Source organism: Panthera onca, chromosome B1, assembly GCF_046562875.1.
Source record: "Panthera onca isolate mPanOnc1 chromosome B1, mPanOnc1 haplotype 2, whole genome shotgun sequence".
Taxonomy (NCBI): Eukaryota; Metazoa; Chordata; class Mammalia; order Carnivora; family Felidae; genus Panthera; species Panthera onca.
Genome location: NC_138342.1, coordinates 44,889,490 through 44,906,494, shown reverse-complemented (window position 1 = coordinate 44,906,494; position 17,005 = coordinate 44,889,490). Strand labels below are relative to the sequence as shown.

At 38.7% G+C, this 17,005-nt stretch overlaps 1 protein-coding gene across 8 annotated transcripts in view; it reads right to left on the bottom strand.

Annotated features, from left to right (window-relative positions):
- CRACD (capping protein inhibiting regulator of actin dynamics) overlaps positions 1–17,005 on the bottom strand; it is a 274,714-nt gene that overhangs the window by 193,820 nt on the left and 63,889 nt on the right. For 7 of the 8 annotated variants that reach the window (XM_060655695.3, XM_060655693.3, XM_060655698.3 and 4 more), the window contains one exon: positions 2,568–2,662. The exons of the other annotated variant lie outside the window; for it this stretch is intronic. The gene's annotated coding sequence lies outside the window, so the exon portion shown is untranslated. The remainder of the gene's footprint in view (positions 1–2,567; positions 2,663–17,005) is intronic. 8 annotated transcript variants of the gene reach the window in all.

The following is a 17,005-nucleotide window of genomic DNA, read 5'->3' as shown; positions in this document are numbered from 1 at the left end:
CAAACTTCAGCTGCTTTGAAATTAAGACAGAATTCTGACATGTATGTCAGAATTAAGTATATAGGGGGGGCCTGGGTGGCTAAGCTGGTTAAGCATCCAATTTCGGCTCAGGTGATGATCTCACGGTTCGCCGTTCAAGCCCCATGTCAGGCTCTGTGCTGAGAGCTCAGAGCCTGGAGCCTGCTTCGAATTCTGTGTCTCCCTCTCTCTGCCCCTCAGCCTCTCGTGCTCTGTCTCTCTCACTCTCAAATATAAATAAATATTAAAACAAATTAAATATATAACCAGTGGAAGTTCATTTGGCATGGACTTTTTCTTCATATCCAAGCAGTCTCTACATATTGAGTTGTTTCATCTCCAAGAGATCTACTTAATTAATTTTACCACAAAATCTTGAAATCAGAATACCTCAGATAAATGACTGGTGGCAGTGAAAATCAGAGATTAAAGTGGAGATAGCTACAGGAAGGTGGAAGAAAGGAAGGGCAACAGCTGGATGCCTGTCATTTGAGGAAGGGCGTGGATGGCAAGCCATTAATGAATTCTGGAACAGAATGAGCACACACAGATGAGCAGCTCCTAAGTTTCTCTTTAGATCCACTGTGTATGAAATGTCTATGGGATACCTGTAGGCAGACGTCCAGTAGAAATGGAAAAGCAATCTGGATCAAGGTGGGGCTTGCTGATATAGCTTTAGAAGTCTCCATTTGAGAGATGGGGATTAGAATCAGGGGGCTAGATGAGATTGGCTGGGAAGATGTCACAGGGAAGAAAAACAATTGAGGATGGAACTTGATTGCATACAGTTTCGCATCATTCCTTAAAATGTAACCGTGTGATAAAAAAGCATAAACTTTCCTAAACTACAGATGCCTACCTTTTACTTCTTTTACCCAGAAAAGTTAAGAACATGATGTTAGAAGGTGGAGGAGGGTCAGTAAAGTATCCTCCAGAATGAGAAGGTACTTTGAGACGCAAAACTGAAGGAAGCCACTCCATACCATTTTCAGTTTTATTCAGGGTAACTAACTGACGGGGGAATCAAGAAGATGGATGATCCAGGCCCTACACAGCCATTCTCTGCCCCAGGCTCCCCCCAGTCCAGACCTTAACCCACAGTTTTATGGAGCAAGGGGCACAGTGGTGAGGTCACAGGGCAATTATCTAAAGTGGCACCTTAGGTGTGCCAGGCATCTCTACTAGTTACCTTAAAGTAGGACCTCTGTGTGCCTGCCACTTTAGGAAACATTAAAACAAGCCTTTCTGCATTCTGGTCAGGGCATACATTAACCTCCAAGGCTTGGAACACGTTACCCTGAGGGAGATGGTTGCATAGGCACAAACAAGATGGGGGGCCAAAGATGGAGTCAGTGTTGTCAGCTCTCCTACCCACAGGTTCTGAGAGAGTCCTAACTCTGCCACTCAGAAGCTGGATAGTCATAGGTAAGTCACACAATCTGCAGGCTTCAATTTCCTTATCTGTACAATGAGGGTATCATAGCAACTATCACACCATGTACAATTTTTGTGAGAATTCAATGAGATGAGGGATGTAAAGTGCTTCATACAGTGAATGGCACAGAGAAGGCACTCAATAAATGTTGGCTACCATAATGGTGACAGTGATGAATCTTACTACAATTCTGGCCATATGGCAGGAACTTAATAAATAACTGTCTATATTGCTCCATATGTTTCTAAAATCTATTTCCATATCTCAATGAATGGCCCACTTAAAGAGTATTTTGTTGAGTAAAAAATAATTCACTATACATTATAGACGGACTCATTCTCTGATTATGTACATACAATTGTCACTATACAAAGAACTTGATTGAGAAATGATTGTACTCTTGTTGCACTCTTGTTCCCTGTTGATATTAAGTAACCTGCTGCTTCTGATATTTTTCTATTCTACACATTTCTAAATATCTATGAAAAAAAAACCCTAGGTTTTCTAATCATCCATTGAAACATGAAAATGTTTAGTCAGAATGAACTAATTTGTCCTCAAAGCTTCCATAATTATGGGTCCATTACTCTACTTAATAAATTGTATCATAATTAACAGTAAGTGAGTCTGTTTCTTCCCAAAGATTTATAGGCATGCTGAAGTCAAAAAATGTATTCATCCCTGTATCCTCAGGATCCAATCCAGTGCTTAGCATGTGACAGTAGGTATTCTCGATGAATCAATGAATTAATGAATGGACGAACAAACAAATGAACAAATGAAAGAACTCAGGAGCATGCAGGACAGGGAAAGGGATAACCTGGATTGTACAAGATAAAGAGTGTGGGCCAGATGAACTCTGTAGTCCTTGTGATTCAGTTGAAGATCAGCCTATGGTTGATGTATCTTATCATAATGGCATTACATACGTCTCACTGTCATTAATGATGAAAATCTGTCAGTCAGATAGAAATAAGTTATAGTTTCAATATTCACAAAGTATAGCCATTTTTATGGAAAAGCAATTTTAAAAATTAAAAATCCACTCAGTTGGAAAAAGCCAAAGATGTACTATGGCACTTCAAAAAAAAATCATTTTTTATCCTGTACTCACCAGGCAAATAAACCAGTCCCACCTGGTGTAGGGGTGAAGATGATGGACAACCAATGAGGAAGAAAGAGGCTCAAAGTGCCGTTCTGCAATACTGTCTGTGAACAGAAATTACAAGCATTAAATTTCTGGCAAAAGCAAAGTTGGCATATGTCACAGACCATATGACTCTGAATGCAATCCAATACAGTAATTTTGTACTTTGGTATATGTCACAGATCACATGACTCTGGGTGCAATAAAATATAGTGATTCTATACTTTGTGGAACACTTAGGGGTAAATACACCATGTCAGATTAAAGAGGTTTCTAAGTAACTGATCTTTTGTCCATTCTAAAGATGACATATTTTAAAATGTTACCCTCTGGGGATGGACATCTCTCTCAGAGGGTATCATTACAAAAAAAAAAAAAGAAAGAAGGTATTATTTAAGATATTTTGGGCCACAGGTAAAAGATTACCCAACTAACAGGGGCTTAAACAATATGTGCATTTCACTTTGTACATAACAAAAAGTCTTAAGTTTTCAGAACTGGTTTAGAGCTCAGCAATATCACTGAGGACTCAGGCTCTTTCTGTGCTTCCTTCCCTCCATCCTCAGCATCTTGGGGAAAAATCTTCCTTCATGGTCACAAAATGGCTGCCACAGCTCAAGCATCTCATCCTTGCTTAAAAGCCCATTTCCCAAACAGGAAGGAAGGAGTGGTGGTTAAAAAAAAAAAAAAAAAAAGGATTTTCTAGTCATGTGGCTCCCTGCTTTATCACAGTGTAAAATCTTTCCCAGAAGCTCCCACGCTGACTTGACCTTACATCATTTTTTCCCCTAGTGCAGCAATTTTATGGGTTTTTTTTAACCTTTTAATTCAATATATGTTAAAAACAACAACAAAAAACCCAGTTTAGCCATTTCTTCCACCCCACCTCCCACACCTTGCCTCCAGCACCACCATTCTGTTCTCTGTGTCTATAAACTTGCTTTTTATTTTTTTAAGATTCCATATATGAGAGATCATACTTGGATCTGTCTTTCCCTATCTAACTTAGTGCAATCAGCATAATGCTCTTGAGGCCAATCTATGTTGTTGTAAATGGCAAGATTTCATTTTCTTTTATGGTTCATTAATACTTTATTGTTTATATATACCACATCTTCTTTATCTGTTTATGCATCAATGGACATTTATGCTATTTCCTTATCTTGACTATATATATAAATGCTGCTGCTGCAATGAACATGAGGATGCATACATCTTCTCAAGTTAGTGTTTTTGACACACATTTTTTAATTGCATAACATTTACTTACAATAAGGAGGCTAAAAAATATAGAGCAGAGGTTTGACAAACAAACGATGATGAGAATTGAAATTGCTACACCAAAGGCTGTGAATACCCAGTCCTTTCAAGAAATCTACTAGGCAAAGATCCCTTTCTAATCCTATATGACCACCATGGTGCAGTACAAAGTAGAATTAGAAGGATCTGGGATTCAATTACATCTCCCATTACTTACTCTGTTAAATGAAGACCAGAATGTCTACCCCTATAGAAATGAAGACAATAATACCTATATTGATTGTGTAAGGAGTCTATCTTACCATGTCCAGGCTCTAGATAAAATATTTTTTAATTTTTTTCTTACAGAAGTTCTTTTTCCCTTATGCTATTATGAAACCAAAATATGACTGCTATGTTCCTGAGTCAAAGAGCAGGAGTCAAATCACCCAAGGAACTAGATATGATCTATATATGCACATGAGAAAGAAAATTTATTATAATCTCTTAGTGGATAGGACTGGTACACCTTATTATCACCTTCTTCTGTACCACACAGGGAAGATGACCATGCTTGCTGGTTAAAGCAATTATTCAAGAGTGCAGGCAGAAGAAAAGAAGGAGCAGCAAACACCTAACACTGACTGGCAAGGAGACAGATTGGCTGATCGTTTTGATTCTGAAAATGGGTCACTGTATCCTCAGCAGTAACCTCAGAATTCTAATGACTGTAGAACCCAGAGAATGCTGACCAGAGGAACAGAGCAGTGGGAAGGAAACAATTTACTTTGATACTAATAGCAAATAATTTTCGAAGTGTGAAATAATTTTGTATCTAGCAACAGAGAGTTCTGGAATAGCATTCTCCTGACTTCCTTACTTCCTCTTCCCTCTTAAAATTGCTAACTGGAGGTAGTGAAAAACAGCAATGGACTAAGAAGTCAGTGACCCAGGTTGGGTTCCTGGCTTATTGTTCATTACTTTGTTTATAAATCTCCATTTCCTCAGTATGAGTTAGGTGAGGTTGGACCATATATATCTGAAGCATCTTGCAACACTGAGATTTTATGAGTCCAGGGGCACTTTGATTTTTAAACAAGTTTTGTTTTGTTACCAACACCAACTTTATAGTTCCATAATAACTGGAAAAATAGAGGAGTACATCCATGTATGATCAAATTTTTCCATTAATACAGGAACAGCCAATTATTACCTGAGACCTGGAGGTAAGGATGACTTAGCCAAAAGTCATCCTGATAGTCTGGGATTTAGGAAATGCAGTCATTTTTGAAAGAGGCAAAATTAATAGGCCCATCATGAAATAAAGATATTCTTTTTTAAGTATTTTTACTTTTTTTTAATGTTTATTTATTTTTGAAGGAGAGAGGGAGAGAAAGACAGAGTGCAAGCAGGGGAGGGGCAGAGAGAGAGGGAGACACAGAATCTGAAGCAGGTTCCAGGCTCTGAGCTGTGAGCACAGAGCCCGATGTGGGGCTTGAACTCATGAATCGTGAGATCATGACCTGAGCCGAAGTCGGATGCCTAACAAATGGAGCCACCCAGGTGCCACAAAATAAAGGTATTCCTAAAATTTTTATAACTCTACAAAATTTGCTTGTGTGTAGGGTTCTGAAATGAACACGCTCTGACACAGGTATAATGCCCAGTGCATTATAGGAGCAAACAAAAAATACTCAAGTCTCAGTTCAAAGGCGACTCCCTTCAAAGACCTTTCCAAACCTCTACTCACCACATCCTCTACCCCTGTTAGAATTACTATAAATTGAATTCCAGTGACCTTTCATAGCACTTTATTGGTATCTTTCACAGCACAGACAGCTTTCTTCCTCTATTAGAAGTATTTATGCACAGGTTTATCTCCTTTATTGTAAGTTCCCCATATGCTCCAAATTGCTTATGATAGTAATAAATAAAGCAATACTTGTAAAATCAATGATTCTCCAGAACAATGCCTTTCTAGGTTGCTTTGCTTTGTTTTGTTTTTTGAAAGAGAGAGAGAGAGAGAGAGACAGAGAAAGAGTACATGCATGCATGTGCTCAAGCTGGAAATGGGCAAGAGGAAGAGAGAGAGAATCTTAAGCAGGCTCCACTCCCAGCATAGAGCCCAATACGGCGCTTGATCTCACAATCTTGAGATCATGACCTGAGTTTAAATCAAGAGTCAGACGCTTAACCAGCTGAGCCACCCAGGCAACCCTCTTGATGTCTTGTTATTATTATTTTTTAATGCACAGGTAAGAAATATCTTACATTGTGACCCAGTGTTTCACAAAATACTTGCCCTAACCAAGTAAGATACACTCTGATATTCTCTATTCTTTTCTATTTTACTCTATTTCATTCTTTTTTAATAAAGGGAGCAAATCACTAGATGATGTTTATGAACCTCTAAGTCTTACCCTAAAGTTTAATAGTGATCCAGAAGAGTTCTTTAAAAAGAAGCAAAATGTAAAGGGAGATCTAGTTTCTGAAATTCATTTCTGAAAATGATCTACAATCTACTTACTCTTCTTCCTACAGATGCTGAAAAGCTAAATACTTATTTTCCCAGGCTCCCTTCCAGCTAGGCATAGCCATGACCCATTTCTGTCAAATGAAATGTAAGTACGAGTCACAGAGGTATCATCTAGGAAAGTTTCTAAAGGGGCCAGATTCTGCTGGCGTGTCCCCTCAGCCCTTTACCATTCTTGCCGTTCCTGCCTGAACCGTGGAGATGATACCTAGAGGTGCAACAGGCACGAACTGACAAGCACGAACACAAGACCTACAAGGAGGGATGGGAGAACAGAAGGAGCCAGAGTTTATGGTGACATCACTGAGCCACCAGATCAGCCATGGGCTGCCTACCCCAGACATTTTACTATGTGAGACAAATAAAGTCCTTATTTGCTTAAACCACTGTTAGGTTTCTGTTTATTTATAGTTGAACATATTCCAAACTGATCCTACACTCAGTAACCATTTTTGGATTCAATGACCCTCCATGGGAGGTAAATTTTTAAAAAGGGAAGAGCGTTTTTTCTGAAATTTATTATGGAGGCTCTCTAACACTTTAATTTATACAAGAATGGCTTTGGAGAGCTCCACTATGGAGAACGCTTCCAGCGATCATCAGTTCATAGAAAAAAATGCTTTTTGTAGAAATTTTAATCATGTATTCATCTAACTTCATCCCCAGGCAACAATGCTAGTCACTAAGGATACCACAAAGAACACAATCCAATCTCCAAGAGGCTTATAGTCTAGTGTGAGAATCAAACATACCGTGAGATACATGCTATGACAGGATGCTGTCAGGGTACTGGGATGGAACGGAGATGAGGTAGATTCACATGCCTTTCAAAGCATCAAGGCAAGAAAATACAGCAAGTTCTGTAAAACCATCTTAGCAACTTCATTTCTCCTCTAAAAATGCACCGAAAGTATAATTTTTTTAATGGATTAATATAAAGAAACATGTTCCCATAGCCTCCAATAAAACTCTTCTATGATCACTAAAAATGTCCCATGGAAATGTCACATGGAAAAAAAACTTTTTTTTTTCAAATAAATCTCCAAATAGCTTTTTACAAACTATGAAAAAGACTTAATGCCTGTCATCTCACAACACATTTATTTTGCATTTATCAGTTAAACTGGTGCAATTGTGAATGTTGATTCACTTAGCACATAGAAAAGACCAACAACCAAAAATAACTGACATTTTTATTCATCAACACACACTAGCATGGACAATAGAACAACAAGACAGTAAATTTTGTCAAATAAAAATATAAAGACCAAAATTTTAAATAACACATCCTAGGGGCGCCTGGGTGGCTCAGTCGGTTAAGCGGCTGACTTCGGCTCAGGTCATGATCTCGCGGTCCATGAGTTCGAGCCCCGCGTCGGGCTCTGTGCTGACAGCTCAGAGCCTGGAGCCTGTTTCAGATTCTGTGTCTCCCTCTCTCTGACCCTCCCCCGTTCATGCTCTGTCTCTCTCTGTCTCAAAAATGAATAAACGTTAAAAAAAAATTAAAAAAAAAAAAAAATAAATAACACATCCTAGAAACAAGATTTTATTTGCCACTTCTCTACCTTTTGGCTAATATCAACTACAGAAACAAGAATTTTTACTAATCCAGAGAGAGTCAATCAAATCAAGCTGTTCGAGCAAAGACCACATTAGGATCCCGTTGACCTCAATACAGTGGTTTCACATGACAACTGGACTGAACAGATATACAGATAAGCCTACCATCTGGGATTTTTTTTTCTTTCTCTTTTTCTTCCTTTTTTTTTTTTTTTTTTTGGCCTTAGATGCAACACTTTTACTTATAGTGACCATATTCCAACCAGAAATTAATGGAGCCTAACTACTAAAATTGATACTAACCTAAAAAACCAATAACCTAATAAAAGTAACCACCATACCTGACCCCCACCGAGAAAGAAGAAATGGGGGTGAGGGAGAATAAAGGACTGTGTTAAACACAGATTTCACAAAGCAATGTGGTCTAGGTGTAATTTCTATTTTAGCCCATGAGTATCTTTTTTCTCAAAGAAAACAAAAGGTTTTTGAGATAGTTCAGATAACCAGGACAATTGGCAAATTGTCACATGTACCAAGTCAGTGCTTCCTCTCACAGTAACTCCTTCAGTTACTTTTAGCTCTCTCTCTTCTTAAAGTTACCATGTAAGGATAAAAAAAATACACTTTCTTAGGGTAAATTAAATATTGGGGGAGGGGGTTAAACTTTTCAAATAACTTACATTTGGGGGGTTAGTTTTTACTTTAACTTAGTTAGCTTTTTTGTATTTATATTTCCTTTAATAGCACAAAATATATACTAGTAGTTTAAAGAACCAAATATTCTACACGTCTCATTTCACAAACCAGCAGTGCCGTCCCCATCCCATTTTTCCCACCTCCCAGAGGCAACCACATAAAAATCTTTTAATTGTTTCTTTTGGCATTGACCTCCATATGCAATGTTAAATTGCTGCTCTTGATTTTTTAGTTATAAAAATCTACTATCTTTTAGACTTCCCACTATGGAAGTCACCCACCCTTCTCAATCCATACCTACAAACCCACTCTTCCCATCCTCCTTCTACAGTCATCATTTTGTATGGCTCTTTATTCAATGTCTACATTATTACTACATAAATGATATTTCCAGCTAACCATATGCTATACTAATGATTACTTTTTCCTGAACAATTCCTGTTCATACCCTAACCCCAACCTCAGTGAGTCTTGTTCTTGATTTTCAGAATGTATCTAACTGCAATTATTTTGAAAATTCACAAGTTGTTTACATCTTCTCTTAATGAAGTAAATAAAAATTCTGTCAATTTCACCTTCTTGACAACATGGCCCCTGAAGATTTCACACCTGTTCAAATTTGGACTATTTAGCTCTCTAGACTAATCGCAAAGTTGTCATCTTTGAGATTTTCCTTCACCAACACCCTGCACAGTCCCTTTGTTTCACTTTTGTGTTAAAGCCACTATTTCGTGCTTTCAGGTCTGTCTCCTTTTTTTTTTTTTTTTTTTTTTTTGACATCTTTACTTTGATGAAGGTTATCTTCTAGTAATTTCCTTGGAAGTAAAAATTTTGAGACCTTGAATGTATGAAAATGTACTTACTGGTGCACCTGGGTGACTCACTCGGTTAAGCATCCAACTTTGGCTCAGGTCATGATCTCACAGTTTGTGAGTTTAAGCCCTGCATTGGGCTCTGTGCTAACAGCTCAGAGCCTGGAGCCTGCTTCGAGTTCTGTGTCTCCCTCTCTCTCTGTCCCTCTCCCACTCACTGTCTCTTCTCTCTCTCCCTCAAAAAGAAATAAACATTTTTAAAAAATTTTTAAAAAGAAAATACCCTCTCATACACAGAGGGTATAATTTTTTTTTTGTATTGGATTTCACTTTATTTTGTTCCCTCTCCTGTTTTGGCATAGAAAAAAATATCACTGAAAGGAAAAAGGAAACAGCAGGTGAGCAGGACTAAAGAGACGGGACAGGGGCAGGCAGGGGGCAGCATCTGAACTGATGTGCTCAGTCTGCTTCCACTACCCTAATTGGGGGTTTCAGGGAGAGGGACAAGCATACTGCAGGCAGAAGAGGATGGCTAAAATACTTCCTTCAGAATTTTGAAGGCATTGCTTCATTTTCTTACTGTATTCTTTCTACTGCTTTACTGTGCCCATGTGTTTCAACAGTACAGTGCTGCTGAGAAGTTTGATGCCAGTTTCATTCTTAACATTGGGTGTATACCCTGCTCTATCCATTTTTTCTGAAAGTGTTTAAGATCCTCTCTTTATCCCACATATTTTGCAATGTCTCATCGAAGACTTAGTGTGGGTCAACTTGCATCCCTTGTGCTGAGTTCTCAATGGGCCTTTTCAACATGCAAACTGATGTTCTCCAGTTCTGTGAAATTTTCTTGAATTGTTTGATGACCTTCTCCCTTCCATTTCTCCTTCTTTGTGGATTTCCTGTGATTGGGATGTTGGGTCTCTAGTACTAATACTCTAATTTTCTTATATTTTCTTTCTCTTTATCTTTTTTCTCTACTTTCTGGGAGTTTTCCTCAACTTTATCTTCCAAATCTTAGTACATTTTTTTTTTAAACTGAGTTGAATCCTCAGCAGCTTTTTTTTTTTTTTTTAATTTATTTACTTTTGAGACAGACAGACAGAGCATGAACGGGGGAGGGGCAGAGAGAGAGGGAGACACAGAATCGGAAGCAGGCTCCAGGCTCTGAGCCATCAGCCCAGAGCCCAATGCAGGGCTCGAACTCACGGACCGCGAGATCGTGACCTAAGCTGAAGTCGGAAGCTTAACTGACTAAGCCACCCAGGCACCCCAAAAATCTTATTACATTTTTAAAATGTACCAATGTTGGGGCACCTGGGTGGCTCAGCTGGCTAAGTGTCTGACCCTTGATTTCGGCTCAGGTCATGATCTCATAGTCATGAGATTAAGTCCCACATCAGGCTCCACACTGATTGTGGAGCCCACCTGGGATTCTCTCTCTCTCCCTCTCTCTCTGCTCCTCCCCTATTCATTCTCTCCCTGCCTCTTTCTCAAAATAAATAAACATTTTAAAATATATATTTAAAATTTACCCATGTTATTTTAATTTCTTCTTTATATTTAATTTTGAAATAATTTTAAATTCCTATAAAAGTTGTGCAAATTTTAGAGTTCATATTTAACTTTCACTCACCATCCCCTAATGTTAACAATCTATGTAACTACAGTACCATTTAAAAAAATTTTTTTTCAATGTTTATTTATTATTGAGAGACAGAGAGAGACAGAGCATGAGCATGGGAGGGGCAGAGAGAGGGAGACACAGAATCCGAAGAAGCCTCCAGGCTCTGAGCTGTCAGCACAGAGCCCAACGTGGGGCTCGAACTCATGGACCACGAGATCATGACCTGAGCCGAAGTCGGACGCTTAACTGACTGAGCCACACAGGCGCCCCCATTTTTAAAACCATTTTTAAAACCAGGAAATTAGCATTGGTATAACAATATTAACTAAATTACATGCCTTACTCAAATTTTACCAGCTGTTCCCCTAATGACCTGTTTCTGTTTGAGGATCCAATCCAGGATCTCACACGGCATTTAGTTGTTATGGCTACTTGATCTTCTCTAATCTGTGACAGGTCTTCCTCAGTCTTTCCTCATCCTTCACGACCTTGATATTTTGGATGAGTACTGGTGAGTTATTTGTATTTGTATTTGTATATTCTCTCAATTTGAGTTTGTCTGATATTTTCTCAACATCGGATTAAGGTTATGGATTTTAGGCAAAAATACCAAAGAAGTGACTTTGTGTCCTTCATTTGCATTGTATCAGGAGTACTGATACATTGTATTGTTGATGGTATTAATCTTGATCACTTAGTTAAGGTGGTATTTGCAGTGTTTCTCAACTATAAATACACTTTTCCCTTTGTAACTGAAAAATGGCAGCAAGCAGGCAATTAAGCTAACTAGCCCATTTTGACCAAAAGTAACTGATCTGGATTACAGTTACTAGTTTGTCATGTACCCCAACAAAACAAACAGAAAAGATCTCTCTTCCCTCTGAAAACTTCAAAACTTAGTACCTTTCCAGAGCAACAGGGCCCTCAGCATCTTTAGATCTAACATGGTCTAGGGATCTACATACACAGTGTTTATGGTCCCTCTTGTTAAATAAGACTGAAAATTTAGCAAGTAGCAATGGCCTAATGTTTGAATCCTAACTGAGACTAAAATGTAGGTAATTTCCTAAAGAGAAAAGTATTCATATACAAATGTGTGAGCCCCACGGCCTAAAACAACTTCTTCATGAGAATCAACACATTCTCTTCTTGCCTCCCGGCAGTAAGTGCCTATCTCAGATAGCACAACCAATCATGTTCACCTTCTCTAAGGCAGAATGAATGTCTGCATTCAATGATCTGAAAAGGAAGCTCTAACTTGGAAACTTCCTAAACAGACAGAAAGACATCTCATTTCTATCAGAGTAGCCCTGAATAGACCAATGGAACTGCCAGGGCTTGTGGGCCCCAACAGGTCCAAAAGCTAAGGAAATGACAACATGGAAAACTAAAAAGAAGGAAAGAAAGGATGAAGAGGGTGTCAGGTTAGAAACAAGAGAAGAAAAGGAATGACAGTAGCTAAAATTTACTGGGTACATATGTGCCAGACTTGAATTATAAATACAACAGCCCTTTAAGGTAGGCATTATCACTGCCCCCATTATACACAGGGAAAAAATACAGAGGCTCACCAATTATCTCTGGAGCCACCGAAGGTGCTACTCTAACTTGCATAGCCTTAGTATGAACACAGAGAACTTGGCCTTTAATATGCCTAATGCTTTTCTAGTAAATACATATTAGTGCTTTTCCACCAGGACAACCAACATAACTCAATGGTGCTTATTAAATATTTTCATGTTCTTGTACAACCCAAATGAGATCCAATTGTTAAAGACCAAGCTGTTACAGAGAAATCAAGAAAAAAGAGGAAAAAAGAATAATGATTTCCCTCACCATGTTCAGATAAGCCAGCCTGGTATTTGCTTTAGGGAACTGTATGACCTGTTCTGAGTATAAAACAGGTTTCTTATGGCTAATGAGAAAATTTCCACACAGCTAACACTGAAAAGGTGTGCAGATTGGAATAAATCAATCTTGCCAGCCTTGGAACTTTCCAAATACACTACTCATACTGACAGTGTCAGAAGGTCAAGAAACGTACAAATCTCCTTCAATAAGGATGAGTGCTTTTAAACACTAGCAGTCCACAGAGTTTAGTCCTATAATTCTTCATAGAGAAGATCCACTCGTGGGACATGAACTTCCTATCTCCTCTATCATCTCTCTTGTGCTCTGTCAGTTATTTATGGTTTGTAATTCTAAGGACCCCTAGGGCCCTTCCCAACTCCTGCACAAGTCTAAAGGACAGGGAGAATCTGGCTTGAGGAAGTGTGGCCTGGGAACAAATGGGTTTTTATGAAGAGCTTTAAAAAGACAAGAAGCCCAAGCTTGCAGGGACAGTTCTGCCTCTGCATCAAGGTATTTCAGAAAGCACACTGCCCCAAAAAAACACCCTACACAACCATTCCACCTGGGCCTGAAAGTCCTTCAATAGGAGCCCAAACCATAACATGGTAACTTCAATACCTACCCAGCAACTTTTCAGAAAATAGGTTTCAGTGAGGACAAGAGCTTGGGGTTGGAAGATTTCTGATGAAAGGTAGAGGCCACAAAAAGCATTAGTCAGGGTACTAGCCCAAAGCTATGGAAGAAACTATTAGATTTTCCAGGGATGGAACTGTAAAGTATCAAGAACAGAAAGATGGGAGTAAGATTAGCTATAATAAATATCCAACAAACATCACAGATATTCCACATTTAGAATCATATTGTACCTAGTCTCTAGACTCAATAAATTTTGACAGAAAACAAAGGTATTACAGGTTGGAAAGGATGCTGCCTCTTCACTGAAAAAGATAACCTAAGTTTGCAATATTAAAAGGCATCAGATAATAGTGACAACAATAAATAATTAATAGCCAACACTTAACATAGAGCTTATAATGTAGGAAGCAATCTCTAAACTCATGAACTCACTTATATTTCCTCATGTTACTCTCCCACAACCATATAAAACAGGTCCTTTAATTGCAGCCAAGTCCTATTATTTTTTTTAAAATGGGAACAGATTTAAGTTTGTACTTTGTTCCTACCATATTAAATAACCCAAGCTCAGAGTTTCATAACTCTTAACTACCTTGAAGAATCATTTGAAAGATCAATAATAAACTAGAGGCAAATGTCTTCTGTTTCCTAGCAAAAGACATTACACTTCTTTGGACACAGATAGTTTTGTTTACAAGCTTCCAGGTTTCTACCTGGCATTCTTGCAACATCATAGTTGTTCTCTGCTTTTAGTGAAAGCACAGAGCTCCAAGAAAACATGGAGCATGTTCCACTGAGAACCCCGAGTTCCCATCACCATGAAAAAAGACTTACAAAGGAAATTCTTAACTTCCTTCCTAAGAAAGAGATACCAAAACTAAACAGAAAATGTGACAGTTGGTTTTCATCCATCCTGAAAACATGTTTGCTACCTACTGCTAGGTGAACAATCCAGAAATAACTTCTGTCTTTTGACAGTGAATTAAGAATAACATTGAAGAATTATGGCTATGTAATGTTGTAAGAATTATGCACATACTCATGAAAAGGTAAAGAGGTCTCCTTTTCTCTCCAAGGCAATGCATAGATGTACAAAAGACACAGAACAGAAAACCTAATAACAAAAGCAAGATTTCTACTGGGACACAGACTCTCCACAGGACTATGCCAGAAGTTCTACTATTCTTTAAGGATTAATGTAACAAAATGATTAGTAATATAAAGAACACGTATTTGTCTTGTGCAAGTGGAAGCAATAAACTTGGGGGAAGGAGCAAAACTGTTTATTCTTATAGTATACCCTCATTTTCAGTTCTTCAAACCAGAATCTTAGAAGGAAAGGCTCAGCTAAGATCTATTCAGTTTTTCCTTCTAAGTTAATGGCCCATCAAACCACTGTCCAGACTCTCTTAGATTTGGCGTTCATCCAGCCAGCTAGCTGCACTGGCTCAGAGAGTTCAAATGACCCATTCTGCAGGCTCCCCAAATCAGGCAGCTAATGATCTAGCATTCCTCCTTCCAATGTCTAACCCTCCTTTTTCCTTTTTCTTTCCTTCTACCTCTCCCCTTGCCATGTCCTTTGAGTCATGTATATAAATCTTCAATACAGTCCATATAGTATCGCTCTTTCTCTGAGAACATAGTGCAGGGCTATGGTGTGAAGGAAATGGGTGACTCCAATTAGATATAGACAGTGTGCCTCCAGAGAGACAAGGTAAGATGAGCTTTTTAAAGACTAACCATTTATTCATTTACTCATTCCACAAACACTGAGCGAGTTCCAACCATATGACAGGCATATTGCTAAAAGCTAGGGATAGAATGGTAAGCAAAAACATAGTTCCTGACTTCATGGGGCTTAAGGACTCATGGAGAAGAGAAACCTTAATAAGTAACTATACACTTAAATGTAAACCTGCAGCTATGATGGGTGCTATGAAACATATCAGCCTTGTGAGTACAGAGTAGGGATGTGGGTTAGTAGGAGAGTTCAGGAGGGCTTCCCCCAGGAAGTGACAATGAGAGTCCCTAACAAGGATGAGCCAGAGGGAGGAAAGGAGAAGGGGAGAGCTGCAGGCAGAGAGAGCGAACGCAAGGGCCCTGTTGAGAAAGGGAGCTGGGCAAATGTGAAGCCAAGTGTGAAGCCAAAAGAAAGCCAGTGTGGCTGGAGGACAGACAAGGAGGGACCCAGCAGAGCCTGAAGAGGCAGGAGAGGCCCAATCCAGCAGAGAGAGTTAAGCAGTTCTGACTCTCCAAGGAGCAATGGGAAACCTAGAAGGCTTTTAAACAAGGAGATGATGGTCTGGGTTTTCAGAAAGTTCAAATAAAACAAAGTCACACATGTAATCCACATAGTCACTAATTAAACTCTTCTAATCGGTAGGTTTAGCCCTGGACCCTGTTCTTCACAATACCAAAAAAGGGGGTGCCTGGGTGGCTCAGTCAGTTAAGCATCTGTCTTCGGCTCAGGTCATGATCTCACAGTTTGTGAGTTCGAGCCCCACATCAGGCTCTGTGCTGACAGCTTAGAGCCTGGAACCTGCTTTGGATTCTGTGTCTCCCTCTCTCTCTGTCCCTCCCTTGCTCATGCTCTGTCGGTCTGTCTCTCTCTAAGAATAAATAAACATTTTTAAAAAATAAAAAATAATAAAAAATACCAAAAAGGTAATTCATCCAAATGCATGATTTGACTATTTGGTAATATAGAAACAACAGAAGGCTGGGAGGCACGGCCCCTTGGTTTTTGTCTGTTTGAGGACCTTGAACTAGTCACTACATTTGTCCAGCCCCTGTTTCCTCATTTCTAAAATGAGGAAGTGCACAGTAGGACCACTCAGTCCATTCCCTCTCTAGGAGTCTCATTAGAAAAAGAAAAAAAAATAGACTTTAAAAAATCCAAGTGGCCAATAAATATAAAAGAGATGCTGATATTCATTCATAATGAGAGAAAATAAAATGCATCAGACTGGCACAAAATCATGGCTGGCAAGGATGTGGAACAACAGGAACTCATACTATTAAGTAGGAATGTAAACTGGTGCAACCACTTTACAGAATAATTTGGCAGTATCTGGAAAGACTGAAAATGTACACAACCTATGAATTAGCAATTCCACCCAGAGAGACATACCCTAAATAAACTTTTACACATATGCACAGGAAAGTTAAGAGTATTCATAGCAGCATCATTTTTGAACAAACTAAAAACAGCCTGCATATCAGCAAGAGAATACAGAAATAGGGTATATTCATAAAATGGAAAACTACATAGCAGTGGAAATGAGTGAAATGGAGCAATATATATAGCAACAAGGAGAAACATCATAAACAAGACTGAGTGGAATAAAAACAAATTGAGAATACATTTGACATACCTTTTATATAATGTTTAATTTTTGCACAATGACTGTTTAGTAACACTCACTTTTAATAAAAGTACACGGGGCGCCTGGGT